Consider the following 15,158-nt stretch of genomic DNA (forward strand, 5'->3'; position numbering starts at 1 on the left):
GTAGAGAAACTTAAAGTAATCCTACTAAAATCAGGGACTAGACAAGGATGCCCACTCTCTCCCTACCTATTCATTATAGGACTCAATGTCTGAGTCATAGCAGTTAGACAACAAAAGGAGGTCAAAGGGATACAAATTTGAAAGGAATAAATTTGCAGATGATATGATAGTATACTTAAGTGACCCCCATAATTGTCACCAGAGAACTCCTAAACCTGATTAACAGCTTCAGCAATGTGGCTAGATTAATAATTAACTCAAACAACTTAATATCCTTCCTCTACTCAAAGGATAAATAGGCTGAGACAGAAATTAGGGAAATGACACCTTTCACAATAATCCCAAATAATATAAAATATCTTGGTGTGACCATAACGAAGCAAGTGAAAATTTTGTATGACAAGAACTTCAATACTCTGAAGAAAGAAATTGAAGATCTCAGAAGATGAAAAGCTCTCCCATGTTCATGGATTGACAGGATTAATATAGTAAAAATGGCCATCTTGCCAAAAGCAATCTACAGATTCAATACAATCCCCATCAGAATTCCAACTCAATTCTTAATAGAGTAAGAAAGAGCATTTTGCAAATTCATTTAACATATTAAAAAAAACCCAAAATATCAAAAACTATTCTCAACAATAAAAGAACTTCTGCGGGAATCAACATCCCTGACTTCAAGTTATATTACAGAGCAGTCGTCATGAGAACTGTATGGTATTGGTACAGAGACAAGAAGTAGATCAATGGAATAGAATTGAAGATCCAGAAATGAATCCACACACCTATCGTCAGTTGATCTTTGTCAAAGAAGCTAAAACCATCCAATGGAGAAAGATAACATTTTGAACAAATGTTGCTGGTCCAACTGGTGGTCAGCACGTAAAAGAATGCAAATTAATTCATGCTTATTGCTCAGTACAAAGCACATTTTTCTTAAGTGATGACATTAATATACTGAAAATCAGAGGCTAACTACAACACACATTTGCTGCCCATATTCTGCCTCCCCTCCAGCTCCCAGTATCAATTCATATTCTCAGCAAAGAACTTTCTGGCATCAGGACCTTCACACACTGTAGAGGAGTTTGAGCTCATCACTTAATGTTCTAAATGTTCTTCTACTGTTTCTCCATGTCCTGTACTAGCTCAGACTTCCTAAGTTCTTTCTCTATGGTTAGGGTTTTTTTTTTCATGTTTTCTTCTCACTATCTCCTTCCCTCAGCCTACCACATCTGCCTCATAGTCATATGTGTTTCTGATGAGTGAGAACCTTCCTATGCTTCTCTATTTCTCCTTGTTCTGAGTGATACAAATGAGCAATTAGACACAACGTAGAGACCTTGTGCAGTGAGGGTGGAGCCACTGATTTTAAGAAGAAATTTCCCCAAAGAAATCAACTGTAAATCAGTTTTCCCTTGAATGTCCTTCTTGCATCTGTCACAAGATTTCTACACTATTTCAAGTACTCCTAAGCACCATCAGTTGTGCTAAGGCTTTCCCAAACTATATTATTAATTTATAGGAGCAAATTTACTATTCTTTTAGAGATGATAAAACCAAGACTTGGGCTCTCTGCTCCCTCCTGTCCCAAAGACAACTGCATTTTCTCATCCAGTGCCAGCCTTGCCCCTTAGACAAGATGGTGAAGGACGATGTGCACCGATTTGGCTGTATTGGGGCCCTGATTACCAGGAATGCCTTCTGCTCAGGATCTGGCAAAGTGGAGATTGTTGCCATCAACAACCCCTTCACTGACCTCATCTATGTGGTTTAGTGCTCTTCCCATGGCAAATTCAATAGCACAGTCAAGGCTGAGAATGGGAAGCTTGTCATCAATGGGAAGCCCATCACCATCTTCCAAGAGTGAGATCTTACTAATATCAAATGGGGTGATGCTGGTGCTGAGTATGTTTGTGATGGGTGTGAACCATGAGAAATATGACAACTCCCTCAAGATTGTCAGCAATGCATCCTGCACCACCAACTGCTTATCCCCCCTGGCTAAGGTCATTCATAACAACTTTGGCATCCTGAAAGGGCTCATGACCACAGTTCATGCCATCACTGCCACTCAGAAGACTGTGCATGGCCCCTCTGAAAATATGTAACATAATGGTCGTGGGGAACTCCAAAACATCATCCCTGCATCCACTGGTGCTGGAAGGCTGTGGGCAAGGTCATCCCAAAGCTGAATGGGAAGCTTGTTGGCAAGAACTTCTGTGTTCCTACCCCCAATGTTTTGGATCTGACATGCCGCCTGGAGAAACCTTCCAAGTATGATGACATCAAGAAAGTGGTGAAGCAGGTAGCTGATGTCCCACTAAAGCTCATCCTAGCCTACACTGAGGACCAGGTTGTCTCCTGAGACTTCAACAGCAACTCCCACTCTTCCACCTTGATGCTGGAGTTGGCATTGGTCTCAGTGACAACTTTTGAAGCTTATTTCCTAGTATGACAATGAATATGGCTATAGCAACAGGGTGGTAGAACTCATAGCCTACATGACCTATAAAGAGTAAGAAACCCTCGACCACCTACCCCCTTCAGCAAGGACACTGAGAGCAAGAGAGAGGCTTCCAATTTCTGAGAAGTTCCATCCCAACTCAGACCCTCACAATTTCCATCCTAGACCCCCATAATAATAGAAGGGGCCTAGGGAGCCCTCCCTACTCTCTTGAATACCATCAATAAAATTCTGCTGCACCGCACCCCCCCCCCCTGCAAAAAAAAAAAAAAAAAAAAAAAAAAGACTTGGAGAGAGTGTGCATTACCTGATAAGCTTGATGTGTCCAGCAAGTACTAGGACATTTATTTAAGGTCAAATGTGACATCAAAGCCATTCTTTTTTAACCACTACCTCCCATACCTCCAGATGATGCTGTAGATCTCACTGTCTACATGAACATCCTCATTCAGTCATGTTCCATTTGCACAGGACACAAAATGAGATCTTTATCAATACACACAAATACTGCCTTTCACTTTTTAAAGAATCTCAGCCATAGTCTTCCTCTTGAGAGAAATCATATCAATAGAGTGAAACACAAGAAAAACCTAAAACCTGCATCCTACTGATACAGAGATGGTAAAGTCAGAAATGTGGCTTGAACTGTGTAACTCTCTGCCATAAACATTTATGGTGCCTGTGTTTTCTTTTATAATACAAAAAGGCTATACTTTAAAGGATTCTAATGTGTAGAGCTCAGATGATACCAGAAGAAATACTGAGTTAACATTCCAACATAAATAAGAGATGACCAAATGAGTTCTAGTCACCAACTTCATTCAAGAAGTTTATTGTTTACCAATATGTGGTCACCAAGTTTCAGAACACAGAGTTAATACAGAGCTAATATTTATCTTAGATAGTGCTGTGCTGAAGCCACAAAGCTACATCCCATTGCTTCTTGTGACTCTCAAAGGCTACAGATGTGGCTGTAACTAATAACACAGATGCTAAGGCACAAAAGAAGAGAATCATGAGACTCCATAACAGAACCCCGAAGTGTTCTCCCAATATGAAGATAGTGGCCATTGGATACTGTGTTCTAGCCTTAAGAGTCTCACTTTCTAAACTTAAGCAAGGTGTAAATGTGGGTCCTGTAACTTCTGAGCTATCTCTCTCATCCTTAAAAATGGGTCCTTTTAAATGAGAAAAATGTGCATTTTCACTTATAAACACACACACATACATACACATCTACCAATTGGAAGATGTCTATTACTATAGTTAAGGGGGGGAGAAAAGTGAGAAAGAAGGGGAGAAAAGGAAGGAAAAGAGAAGAAAGAAAGATATTTTTATCATCTCATCATCAATTTCAATTAATGTCATTCCCCTTCTCTCTAAACCTTCAAAAATTAAAACATGCAATTTTGCCACAACTTAAGCAAGTTACTTAAAAAGAAAAGTGAGCAGAGAGCTTCATCTCCCTGACTCACCCACCGATTCATTGATGTGTGCCTCTTACTCTGCATATTCTCCAATGCAGATAGCAAGAGGACAGAATAAAAATAAGAGGTCCCAGCAAGGGCTTTCTGCCCACTAGAGATAGAACACAACTTGTTTCCATAAGAGAGACCTTGAATGCCACCACAGAGAAACCATACTTTCTCAGATAGCTCTCTCTCCTGGCCCTACTTGGGTCACTGCGTCCTTCCAGCATGTTCTAACACCTCTTAACTACACAGATATTGGATGTGAACCAGCAGTCTTGGCACCCACCATCAACTGGATGCCAAGAGAACTGCCCCATGGAAACTGTCAAGCTTATTCATAGGGAACCACTCTGTTCCATGACCAGTGATGGTCCATTAGAGAAGAGACAAAAGGCTAGAATGTGGATCTAGAACTTGGGACACAGTTGTGTGTCTCTGCTTATTCATAGGGATTTAGATGAAATCTGAACTTCTGGATTTTAAATTAATATTAATGGCACAGCTAATACACTTTAGTAACATGAAGAAACAGACTGAAAAATGAGCTTTGCACCTATGCCCCACCAGAAACTCATTTACTAACAGAATCTGACCCTAAGGAAAATAAACAGCTTTGGTTCTCCTGACGTTTTATAACCACCTTAAGGGAAAGGTGTGGGGGAGAATTGGGTTTCCATGTGGATTTAATTCAAGAACTTCCCATGAAACTGCTGGAAGACAATACAGCAGTGAGCCAACTCTCTCTCTCTCTCTCTCTCTCTCTCTCTCTCTCTTTCACACACACACACACACACACACACACACACACACACACACACACACACAAACACAAAAGACTCCCCTGAATGAAGGGATCAAACACAGCTGCAAAGAGGAAATTTAGAATTATCATCCCACTACTATCAGAAGGTCCTTTATGTTTATAGCTTCATAAAAGTTCACAGTTAGAGTATTTGCTGCCAACTAATAAAAAAGTAATGAAAAAATTTTTGCAGATTTTTTTTTGTGTATAGACAGCAGTTATCTAATCCCTAAATCCTGGTGAATTCATATATTCAAAACTATTTGAAGCAGGAATGCCCATGAATTTATTTGAGGCCCCTGTAAAGCTGTAGGTCTCAACCTCATTGATGGATAGTGCACAAAGATATTGTTTGGCTGTGTATTTATAAGCATTCGACAATATATAGATTTCTTATTGCCTGGATATCAAAATAACCTAAAGGAAGCACGGATAGAACCCCCGGATTCTATGCCTTTTCTTGATTATAAATGGAATCTCTTCTACTTCTTTTTTATTTCTTAAAAACAATATTTGAGCAAGGGATCTTTTGTACTTCCTGTGCTCAAAACAAGTGTTCACACGAAGAACACTGTTCCTATGTGAGGAGCAGCAGGAAGCACATGGGAAAGCCTGGACATATTCCTCCTGTCATGTGCAGTGTTCAGTGTTCTTCTCCCTGTGATGTTTCTTTCTTAGTGTGAAAAAGCTCACACCCTCCGTGTGTTTCCTAAGTTCCTCGTGCCTCCATTCCTGTTCACATCGATCCCTCAGCCCTGAACCTTCACCTGGCCAGGCCCAGCTAGTCAGGTTTCACCTCAAACAGATTGCCCTTAACCTTTACTTTTCATTAGAGTGCAATGCAGGAGGGGGGGGAGGAGGGTGGAAATTAGAGGTGTTTCAAATGTCTGCACTGCATTAAGCCAGTATATGAAAAAGTCATAGACTTGGAAATGAAAGGTGAAGCATGGGGCTTGGGATGTGGCATTAAAATTCATTGCTGCCAAGAGCTCATAAAATTGTGTATTTGTTGTTCTTATTATTTATAACAAATAGTTATATGATAGTGTTTCCTCTTTAGCTAATTGTTTGTGTCCATAAGGACATTTAGCCATTATTATCTTATTATCACTAATACAATTACCTATGAAATCTGAACACCAGCCCAGTGCTATGTGGCAGCCACCAACAACATAGTTTGCACGCGGGATCTCCGTCGATCTCCGTGGAACCTACTGTAGATAGATTGAAGGATCTGGATACGAGTGACCTTTGGAAAGTACCACAATGCTATGGAGCTAGAGAGTAATAAAGAGCAGGTCCCTGCCCAGGTCATAGGATCAAAACCTAATAACCAACTCACTCCATAAATCATTGGCGTCCCCAGACCCATGTTTAATAAGTAAATAAAAAGTGGGCTTTTACAGCTAAAGAAATCGAGGCTGAAAGAAACAATTAACTTATAAATGTCACATAGTTATCCCGCGGTGGAGCCTGGGATAGAAAACGCACATTTCTGAACACAGCTCCCTGCCTTGACCACACAGCTGTGTCATCTGGATGCTTTGATGAGCCTTTCTTCAGGAGTGGTTCTGAACATTGGAAAACTCGAACAACCATGATGGAAGCCTAGATTAGCGCAGAATACATTTCTTCTTTATTAACAAAATATAAGCTTCCCCATGAGATCTACTGCCTGAAAGGTGTGAGAGAAATATCCAGAAAGAGGATCAAAATAAAACAAACCCAATGTAAAAGCTCTCCTTTTAGGATGCATTTGGTGCAGCAAAGGTCAAAGCAGATGGAAAAAGATGAAGCTGAGGACATCTTTTGCTTTGCACAGATGCCACTGTCCTCCAACAAGCCCTTTTCTAATAACAGGATTCTATTATACATAAAATGGAAACCCAACCAGCTTGGGATTATTGTGCAAATTTTCAGAGCTTTTACATTTCCCCCACAGTGATCATGAGAATCAAGTAGAAACAAAGTAGTGCACACAGAGACACACACACACTCAACTCACACACACATATTCACACTGTCACTTGTACACAAACACACACACTCATACTCTGTCACACACACTCACACATACACTTGCCCATTCACACTCACATATACTCATATATACAATCACACACACACTCACACATTCACACTTTCATATATACTCACAATGTGTACAATCACACACACTCATAGATACAATCACACACACATTCACACTCTCACATACATTCACAATGTGCACAATCACACATGCACACACTTGCATATTCACACTGACACACACTCACAGTTTCACACACTCATATATATACTCACACACATTCAGTCATACACACTCATATATACAATCACACACACACACTCACATTCACACTCTTACACATACAGTCTTACACACTCGTGCACAATCACAGGCACACAGTCTCACACACTCATGTATACAATAACACACACACACACACACACACACACACATTCATAGTGAAATGTGTGCACAGGTAAGAACAGACGGTCCCTAAGAGCTCTGCAGAACTGTGTTTCTGGTCCTCATGCTGCTGCTTGCATCCTGACCTGCAGATATTGGTTCCGGAAGGCGAATCACCTACGTCCCCTCCACTTGCCCATTGTCCTGACTTTGCGGGCATATCACTTTTCATCACAGCACAGTTGCCAAGCACCCGGCAAGATGCCCTACTGACTAAACCCACACCTCGCCGTCTGCAGCCACCCCGCCTGTCCCCTTAGCGCCAGCCATTCGATCATCCCGTGTGGGACGCCTGGAGCTGTTTGCTGAATGGCTTCATGTTACTCTGTGACCGAGAGAGAGACAAATGTTCCATATTATCTTTAATTTCCATAAAATTGTTTTAATCTTTGCTTTATAATAAATGTATAACAGTGCCCTCAGGGGATCTCTGTTTTGTATTATAGGTGTCTCCATTGAAGTTATATGCGAGAAAAAATAAATAAAACACTAAACAGCATTTGCCTTTCACCCAAAGGACGCACAAGATACTTGGAAACAAAAGATTCCTCTAGGAAGTATCCATAGACACAAAATGGGAAATTTCCTTTGCCCTGTGGCTTTCTTTCCTGATCCTGGAGTGGGAGTTACCGGCCCAATCAGGTCAGGGACACAGATAACAAAAGAAATCTGTGCCTTCTTTGAGATTCCCTGTTTGAGTGTCCTATTTTTACATATGTATATATAGTTAAAGTCTATGATATATAGAGTCACAGCTATATAACATAATATACTAAATAAGCACATATGTATTCCTATATGTCAGGTTTCAACCACAGAACTCTAGTGGATCTTTAATAGTCCAGCTTGATGCAAAAGGAGAAAGAAAGGGGAGGGGTGAGCTTGGGGAAGGTCCCATGAATACATTTTTTGACATTTTGTTTATTATCATTTTATCTAGCCTAGTGGTGAATGGATGGACTTGTCAGCAGAAATCTCCTGGCGAAGTAAATAAAGAATCTTACCAGGCAGGGAGAATAGAACTCACGGCAAATTGCTCACAAAAAGACCTAATTTATTGGTTTCCTTTTCACTGTGATTCTGTACTGGATTCTGGCTTTGTCAGAAGAAACAGCTGAAAGATGACATGAATCCACACATGAAGGAAGAGAATCCTCTCTCCAGGAGCCAGGGAAGACTCTCCCCAGCCTAGACACAACCCCTTATGAAAGTTAGCCTGTCTCCATTTTCTCATGCCGTAATAAGCCACACTGCATTCATGAAAGAAAAATATTGAATGTGGCTATACCAGTTACAATATTATGGCTATTCGGGCTTAAGCATCATAAAGACACCAACAAGGGCTCCTCAGTTATTAATATTTTTCCAGGTTAAAAGGCAGCAATAAATCATAAAGAGCGTTTCCAAGAAGTAGCACTTTTACAGAAAATTGCTTGCTATTTAAACAAAATATTTGCTCTTCATCTTGGAAAAATATGAGGATGTTTTTGAACAGGGAGCTATTTTACCTGCTCTCTGCCTCTCGTAATTAGCTCCAGTCTACTTTCAAAAGATTGTGCATAGTGTGTGTCTGTGTGTGTGTGTAAGTGTTCATGTGTATGTGTGTGTGTTCATGTGTATGAGTGTGTTCATGTGTATGTATGTGTTCATGTGTATGTGTGTGTGTCCATGTGTATGTGTGTGTGTGTTCATGTGTATGTGTGTGTGTGTTCATGTGTGTGTGTGTTCATGTGTGTGTGTGTTCATGTGTATGTGTATGTTTATGTGTATGTGTGTGTGTTCATGTGTGTGTGTGTGTGTGTGTGTGTGTGTGTGTGTGTGTGTTCATCCCACCATGTGAATACAGGAGCAAGCATGCTTTTGTGAAGGTCAGATAAGTCTGACTTCCCTTCCACCTGTTCTTTGAGATGGAGTCTTTTGACTTAACCAGGTAGGCGAGGTTATCTGTACAGGGATTTGCAAGATCTGCCTGTCTCCACACACATCCCCACGTCATAATCACTGTGTAGAATTACAACTACACAGCTATATGCCTGAACACCTGGCTTTTTAGGTCATTTCTGGGCTTGAACTTGGGTCCTTGTTCTTGTGGCATAAGCACTTCGTGTACAGAATTATCTCCCCTGTCTAGATTTTGTTTGTGCATTGGCTTGTGTGCCTGGATCACAGCAAATTAAGGCCCATATTTACTCTGGACAAATGGACAATTCATTTCTCAGTAGCCTGGGTTTCTCCACAGAGGCTGGTATTCTCCATTTAAATATTTGGTGTTTTTATTTTAGTCCTTCCTTCTGAATAGGAGGCCTTTATGTGGTCCTATCTTCAACATAAATGAAGAGAACTGAGTAGTCAGAACACTTTGATCCAGTAGACAGAGCTAAGAATCACCCCTCTGGCTGTCAACACAGGAAGATCTGTGCACACTTTTGAAGTGACCCTCCTGTGAACTTCAAGCTAAAGGTCTGTTCAGGAATGGAGCCATTTAGCTCCAAAAGTTAGACCTTTTCTGTCTTTGGGCAGTGGCTAAGAGGAGTAGGTCACACAGATATTAACCTATCTTTCTTCACTCCTAGATTAGACTTGCAGGAGACCGGGAGGTAATGGATATCTTCCACTGTTGTATAGTGTTCATTTGACCTCTGAACTCCATGACAACCCCTTATGGAAGCCAACAAACATGGCTAGCTGCATCTCAGTCACTGAAGGGCTAATTGTGGTTATTGTTTATTCTCTTAATCTGGAAAGGAAGCACAATGGCGAATATCTGTTTAAATATTCCCTTTGGCCAAAAGAAAGTGTGTTGAGAGCAGATGGGATCAGGGCCATGGGTGAAAAGCAAACCAACCTACGCCATTTTCAAAGTCTGAGTTAAACACGGGTTTGCCCCACACCCATTGAAAGGAAGTTCCTGAAAGGGTTTCTTGGCATTCCAAGTAATGATTGTAAATCTACCAAGTTAATTTACGAACCAATAAAGTCCTGTCAACTCCCCTTCTCATCCTTGAGGAAACGGGTCTGCTGGGGGGGGGGGGGATTGAAAAAGCTAGCTAGTTTCTAAGGAAATATATTCTAGCTTCTCACATATTCCTCTTAAGCCTTGTACCGGAGTCTAATTCTGTGCCTTGTGGAATATGGAAACCTTGCAAATGCAGAAAGCATTTGGGGGTGATAATAGCTTACATTGTTAGTAGTGAGGCTTTAAGGAAATTAACAATAAGTGCATCAGAATTATATCCAAACTGACATCAGATTAAACTCAGAACTTGAAATGAAAAGCTGATGCATCCAGCTCCTTAGACACAAAGTATAAGTTCAAGGCTGCTACGAGGAGACAGTGCTTAAGAGGTCACCTGTACCCCCACCCCCTTTTACCTGAGCAAACACCTTGTAAATTTGTCTAATATTTTCAAATTTTGCTCTAATTGAAGTTCCATGCCTGCCCATTTGAATTTGGATGTCAAAATACATCAAATCTTAACACAAACATGGCACTCTCTAGCCACACTTTGTCACATGGCTTCATGAGATGGACTTAATTTTCTGCATGGCATTATCTTTTCAAGCTGACAGGTGAGTGAGCTGTGATATTTGCATACTCAAGACAGAATGAAGGAGCTTTAACTAAGTGTCTGCTTGTGTGGGAATTCGGGCAATTTTTACTTTGAAAAAAATCAAACAAACAAACCTTAAAAAAATACAAATTTCCTCTGTGAAGGGAATTTTTTTTCTTGTTTTCTTCTTGCCTGGTCATGAGAACGCTTAGAGCTAGTTTCAAATGAAGCTAGTATCTAAACAAGTTGTCTCAATATATATAAGGTGTATACATCCTTCCTCCTGAAGGTCTACTGGCATTTTTTTTTCTTGGTGAACATCCATGTCATTGAAGACTTAAAAGAGAAATGCTTTATGGAGGGGATGTTTTACAATTTTAAGTCCTGAATTCCAGACAAAATTAATTACTAACTTTGAATTTGAGGCATGGTTTTCAACATGGTCCAGTTCTGACTGAACTTGCCTACACCTACATTGATACCTCTGAACATTGGCAGGGCCAGTATCTCTCTCACTGCCATGACAGTCAGGGTGACAGTGTCTCTGAACATGTATATTTACTTTTCATTAACTGTATATTTTTTGAGTGCCCTCACACACTGTTATTTAAACATTATACTTTTAAAATTATTTACTAATGAGTGTAGAAATACAAAATGTGAGAATCAGCAGGCTGTATAGAGAAAATTCCAAACTATACTATAATACAAATGTAGGGAAGTGAGAACAACTATACATACTGATCCCATCAAGATTTGATACAATTAGAGGTGGTAGGTATCAAGGTTATACATTCTTTGGACTGGGCCACAGGATACCCAAATATATGGTTAAATATTGTTTCTGGATACATCTATGAAATTCTTTCTGGTAGTGATGAATATTTGAACCAGTAAACTGAGCAAAATAGATTGATCTGCCTCACTCTGATACATACATTGGAGAGCACCAACATCTCATACACGTGAACAGAATAAAATGAATCAGTGGGCCTGTAAGATGGCTTATCCAGTGAAGGCACTTGTCATTCAAACCTGACAACATGAGTTCAATCCCCAGAACCGTCGTGAAAGTAGAAAGAGAGATCTGACCTCTTCACAGAGTAAACTCCAACCTCCACAAATGTCCTATGGTGTATCATAAACAACAATAATTTTCATTGTTGCACTCCGAACTTGAATTCTCTCATCAGAGTCCTGGGTGATCCCTAGATTTCCAAGTTCACCAGTGCTTCTCACCTCTTCTCTTATCTGCCTCTGAGAGAGACAGACTCTCCTCTTAAATATATTCATCAGGGCGACAGGTATAATTGCAAGGGAAAGGGCAGCATCTCTTCCTCCTCTTCCTTCTCTTATCCCTTCTCCTTCTTTGCTCCACACTTGACTGTCTTTTGCCTTACCCATGGTCTGACATCCATCACCTCTTCTGATTTTCCTTTCCTCTCCTCCACATGTGAATATTTTCTACATGTTGACAGCATCCTTCTACATGGCTTATGCTTAACCTTTCTGGTTGTCACATTCTAACACAACCTTTTTATTCACTCACCACATAGATATTTAATGCACCATTGTATATGTTAAGAATGCATTCTGCTCTGGATGGCAGAAAATAAAGCCATCATGAGCTTAAACACACAGGTTTGTTGATGTTAGAAAGCAAGCATTCCACAGCCTAACAGCTCAGAGATGACACTGTGGTTCTGTGGCTACCTAAAGGGCCTGGTTGCCACCACCCAGGGCCACATTTTTTGTATGTGTTTGATTCTCGTTATCAAAGGTAGGAAAGTCACCACTACCTCTGGGACCCTTTGTGCATTTAAAAATGGGAGGTATAAAGCCCCAAAGGCAAAGGACAAAAGTCTTTCTTCTTGTAGGCCATGCCTTGTTTTATTTTTTCCACAGCACTCTCTATTCACACAAAACAATGACACCATCATTGACTTCTCTCTTCTACTAATATCATACATTGAATTGACTATAAATCCCTTTAGATATACTTTCAAAATGTATCTAGACTCTCACCATGGCATACTCTTTCTTTCATTTATATCTTACTATAAGTTTCTATTATTATTAAACTCTAACTCAGTCTCCTTCCTTCCTTGCTGACATCATGGGGCGTTATTCTCTACCGTAGGCTAGGTGATTATTTCAAAACTTCACATGACATAGGCAATTGGAAAGTCCCAGTTGTCTTCATGGGTATGTTCCTGAAGGTTAAGCAATGTTAGAATAAAACATATACTTTTTAAAAGTTAATTTCATATTAGATCTTTGTTGTCAGTACTGCTTAGTAGGTTTGTGTTATTGTTGTTGTTGTTGTTGTTTCATTTTGAAATTACTAAAACTTTTAGGTTCAAATATTCACTAGTTGTATGGCTCCAAGCCTTCATCCTATGTTGGACTTTGCTAGAGCTATCAGGAGCAGAACACAACATACCCCAGGTCAAGAAGAGAGGGAGGGCCAGACCAGAAGTTCTATTAGTGTTTCTCTGGTTCCAAGACCACTGATGCTCTGAGCAGTACTCTTGCTGCACCTGCAGATTCATGAGGCCAACATCAGCCACAGCTTCATCCTACCACTGTCATGGCTGATTTGATAGTGACTTCCTGAGCGGACATCATCGATGCTGTACCTGAGTTAATCATATCATTGACGCCTCGGGAAGCTCTGATCCAGACATAAATACTCACTTAAAAGAGACTTAATTCCAGGCATGGAACCCACCCCATCTGTCCCAGCAAAGGCTCTAAAATAATAGCTACTTCAGGAAACTTGTTTTAGTCACAGCAACTCAAGGAACCCTGCAGTGGCTCTAGGAAACTTTGATTTAGTCACAATAGCTTCAAATATGCTTTAGACAATCCTGTCTCTAGCTAGCCACCTTGGATGTCACAATTTCAGTCTTGAGTTGGTTAGAGAAGAAGCACTTACTCTACACATGGCAATTGGATCAGGCAGGTCTACTGCATCTGTGTAGGTGGAAAAGATTAAGAAGTGTGTCTTCAGTTGACATGGAGATATGCCACAGAGGAAAGTCTTTTCGTGCTGTCTTCAAATCAGTCAGTGCACCCTCCCATTGTACACACACGCACACACACACACACACACACACACACACACACACACCCCGACATGCACACATACACACATCTGCACTACAGCATCAGCCTCTAATAAATCCTTTTCCAAGTGTTTTTTCTTGCTGCATGTAGTTTTTATCATGAATAGAATAGGATAATCATATAACATGAAAAGCAGACATCTCTTGAGTTCAGGCACATCCTCCTATAACTTGAAAGTAGGGGAGGCATTCCAAAGGACATCCAAAAACTTATACCCAAAGACAGATGCTGCAGAGGATGGAAATTATTGTAGAAGATGCAAGTCCCCGACATTGGAAGAGTTATAAAGAACCAGGGAATTACCAACTATGGTTGCCACGTAGCAGTGGAGTTGAGAGACCCAGAGTCCTAAGTTCAGAGTTGTGGCAGCAGCTTTTGGGCTCTGGGACCCATAGCAGCTAAACTCCATGGTGTCACACTTAGAGCAGGGGAGTTCAGTGCATTGGACTGGCAGTATCTGATGCAGACCTGTGTTGTGTGCTTTAGATTTCTACCAAGTACAACCAAAGAGCCTGATACCAAGTTCCCCAGTGAACTCTCAACCTCCATCTCAACACTAGATTTTACCTCCTCCCCAATTATGGTGTCCCTTTAGTCTTGCCTCAGTTCTTTTTGGATATCTCTGACACTCCCATCTTGTCATTCTGGGCATATTCTGGAATTCTCTTCCACCTTGCTGCCTTGGTACTTTGTGGTGTTCCCACTGCCTAAAAGGTTCAGTTGTTATTGATACTGATTTGAGTAAGATGTCCTCGATAGTGTCTGGCATTTGAATAGTTGAGTCTCCAGACAGTGGTGTTGTTTAGGGAGGCTCAGGTAGCTGAGCTTGTTGGAAGTCATGCACCACTAGAAGCAGGTGCTGAGAGTTTAAAATGTTTGCCATTTCAAGTTCATACCCGCTCCTTCCTACTTTCAGCAAAGTTCTCAGCTTGCTGCCTTGCCCTTGCTCAGCTATCCTGGACTCTAAACCTCTGGGCCCATAAGCTCAACAAAATTCTTCCATAACTTGATTTGGTCATGGGTTTTGTCATAGCAATAGAAAAATACATAATTTCCTACAGGTCCATGTCAATCAGACTTCATAATTGCTATCATGAACTACTGGAGAAGCCAACTTAAGATCAAATAAAGATTAAGATTTATTTTGGCTCACCATTTCAGAGATGGCAGTCTATCATGAGCCAGGGTCAGAGGATAGGGTGGTGGAATAGAACAATCACATCATTGTACCCAAAAGTCTGAGAGAAAAAACAATTGTACT

The sequence above is a fragment of the Micromys minutus genome (genome assembly GCF_963924665.1).
Source record: "Micromys minutus genome assembly, chromosome: 4".
In the NCBI taxonomy this organism is placed as follows: domain Eukaryota; kingdom Metazoa; phylum Chordata; class Mammalia; order Rodentia; family Muridae; genus Micromys; species Micromys minutus.